At 45.6% G+C, this 2,766-nt stretch overlaps 1 pseudogene; it reads left to right on the forward strand.

Annotated features, from left to right (window-relative positions):
* Window positions 1–226: 226 nt before the first annotated feature.
* Window positions 227–1,222, forward strand: LOC113626125 (heterogeneous nuclear ribonucleoproteins A2/B1-like; annotated as a pseudogene).
* Window positions 1,223–2,766: the final 1,544 nt, after the last annotated feature.

Genomic DNA, 2,766 nt, shown 5'->3' on the forward strand with positions numbered 1-2,766 from the left:
TACAGGCTGTCTGCATCTCAGGAGAAAATCGAAAGGTGCTCAAGAATTATGCAAGCGTGCCGGGCCCTGCATGGAGGTGCTCCTAGAAGGTGGTGTTGCTGGAGCATCGGAGGTTCGTTCTTACCTCAGATCCGGGGCGGGTCAGGTTGCAGGTTCGTGATCTTCCCCTGAGATCTCCCTCATCTCCCTCAGCTTCAGGAAAATGGCGGAAGCGATGGACTCCAAGATGGAGGAAAGTTTCAAAACTGTTACTTTCTGGAGGAAGAAGAAGGAACAAGAAGAATTCCATAAACTCTTTATTGGTGGCTTGAGCTCTGAAACCACAGAAGAAAATCTGAGGAACTACTACCAGCAATGGGGAAAACTTACAGGCTGTGTGGTCATAAGGGATCCTGCCAGGAAAAGATCAAGAGGATTCGGTTTTGTAACTTTCTCATCCACGGCTGAGGTGGAGGCTGCCACACCTCATTCCACTGATAGGAAACGGTTGTCCCCAAACGTGCTGTCCCAAGAGAGGATTCTGGACAGCGGGGCGCTTTCCTAACTGTGAAGAAGCTGTTTTGTTGGTGGAATTGAAGAAGCTACTGAGAAGCTACTGAGAAGCTACTAAGCTACATCTTAGAGATTACTTTGAGAAATATGTAAAAATCGATGTCATTGAGATAATTACTGATAGGGAGTCTGGAAAGAAAAGAGGCTTTGGGTTTGTCACTTTTGATGGCTGTGATCCGGTGGATAAGCTTGTGCTGCAGAAATACCATACCGTCAATGGTCATCATGCAGAAGAAAGAAAGGCCCTGTCTCGACCTCAAAGGCAGGAAATCCACAGTTCTAGAGGTGGAAGAGGAGGCAACGTCGGTGCTGGAGATTCTCCTGGCGGTGGTGGAAATGTTGGAGCAGGACGAGGAAGGAAACTTGGAGGACGATCTAATGGATTCAGGAGTGGTCGGTGGACTTGGTCATGGCTCTAGTAGGTGTAGGGGAGTACCTGGATCTGGCCACCAGGGTGGGAGCCCCGGGGGTGGTATGGCATCTATGGAGGAGGAAAGTGTGCAAGTGGAAATGACAATGATTTTCAGAAATCGTAACCAGCAACCTTCTAACTAAGCTTAGCGAAAAGTGGAAACGTCGGTAGCAGGCACGAGAATTATACGGTGGAGGAAACTATGGTCCAGGTGTCAGTGGAGGAAGTGGGGGTTATGAAGGGACCAGCCAATACTGAGTTTCTTTCTGTTGGCCATGGGCAAGTAGGAGAGGATATATGAATAGGAGAGAATAGAGCCCAGAGGTAACAGAATATCTTCAGGTCGTGGAAACTCTCAGTCATACAGAAATAGGCAGAGCAGAAGACATCAGAGCAGATGCAGAGAGCCATTTGTGAATGGATTGAATTATTTAAGAATATTACCTTACTATGGAGGAAAGATTGTGAAAAAAAATGCTTTTGAGACAGTTTCTTAGCTTTCTAACCGTTTCTTTCTAGTGGTCTTTGTAAGAGTGTAGAAACATACCTTCTTTGATAATGTTAAAATGTGTTAAGTGTCGGGTGACATGTGAAACCTTTTTCAAGATTTTTCTCACAAAGTTTTGAAAAGCTGTTGTCCAGGTTCATGGTGTAATGAGACATCATAATGTTACATGTATTCCTTTTAAGAACTGAAGTGCCTGTGTAGACTTCAGAAGCTGTTGTACATTTATGATCTAATAAAGACTTCTAAAGGAAAAAATAAATAAATAAAAATAAAAAGGGAGAAGCTTCCCCTGCTCCCAGGTCAAAGGCCCTACAGCAGAGCTGCCCTGTGCTCTTAGAGGGTTCTTTTCTGTTGTTGTTGTTTTGTTCTTTTGGAGGTTTTATATATTTCAGCATCACCTGAAGTTCCTTTTCCCCAGAACTCAAATCATGAGTTCATTGCTACAGGGCAAGCAGTCTCAGACCCCAATATCATGTTCTGCTGCTAATAATTCCTTTTCCTTCTGAGATTACGGCATCCAGACTGGGTCAAGTTCGTGTTCCAGAACAACTCTTCCTTTAGGATGAGTTCTTTCCATTTGTTCCTGTGTGCTTCATGCAAATCCTGCTGTGGTGTGTCCTCTAGACATGCCTGGAAATGTCTGAATCTTAAAATACACGTAATTCAGCCTTGGACTGCCCCGTTGTGGATGTCTGGCTGAACAGGGCTAGCCAGAATGGCCGCAGCACGCAACTTCCATTCAAACACCCTACACAAGTGGGGGAATGGGACTGCCCTCAGGTATAATTGTGAATGCTGGGAAAATTGTCTTTATAGGCTCCACCTTTCCCTTCTTGTATCCACCTATTTCCCCTCTGGATGGTGCCACATTGTAACATAAACTGTCTGTTGATGGTTCCAGTTAGTGGAAAGAGAGACAGTGGTTAATGTTGGCAGAGGCTGCGTAGGATTGAAATCAGTCCCAGGGACATCCCGAGTTCAGGCTTTTAAAAGGTGAGGTTTCGGTATGAGTGGTGACCCCTGTCCCTTTTTCTCTCCAAAGATTCCTTGGGTCCTTGGATAGAATGAATCAGGAGGCACCCAAACAGAGTCCAAGGGAGGGTTGTTTCCAGGAGCTTCAAGGATGGAGGAGTAAGGGGTCATTGTCACCTGCTTCTTTGAGACCTGGAGTTCAACCCAGAGCTGCTCCGTCTCTGCCACCACCAGCTACTGTCCTGACAGATGCCCTTTTCCTTCTTCCCTGACCTAAATGCAGGTCAATCTTATCTCTTAACCTCAATAACTTATTCCAAAG

This window comes from Aethalodelphis obliquidens, unplaced genomic scaffold (genome assembly GCF_003676395.1).
Source record: "Aethalodelphis obliquidens isolate GAN/ISIS:26980383/991018 unplaced genomic scaffold, ASM367639v1 scaffold17, whole genome shotgun sequence".
Taxonomy (NCBI): Eukaryota; Metazoa; Chordata; class Mammalia; order Artiodactyla; family Delphinidae; genus Aethalodelphis; species Aethalodelphis obliquidens.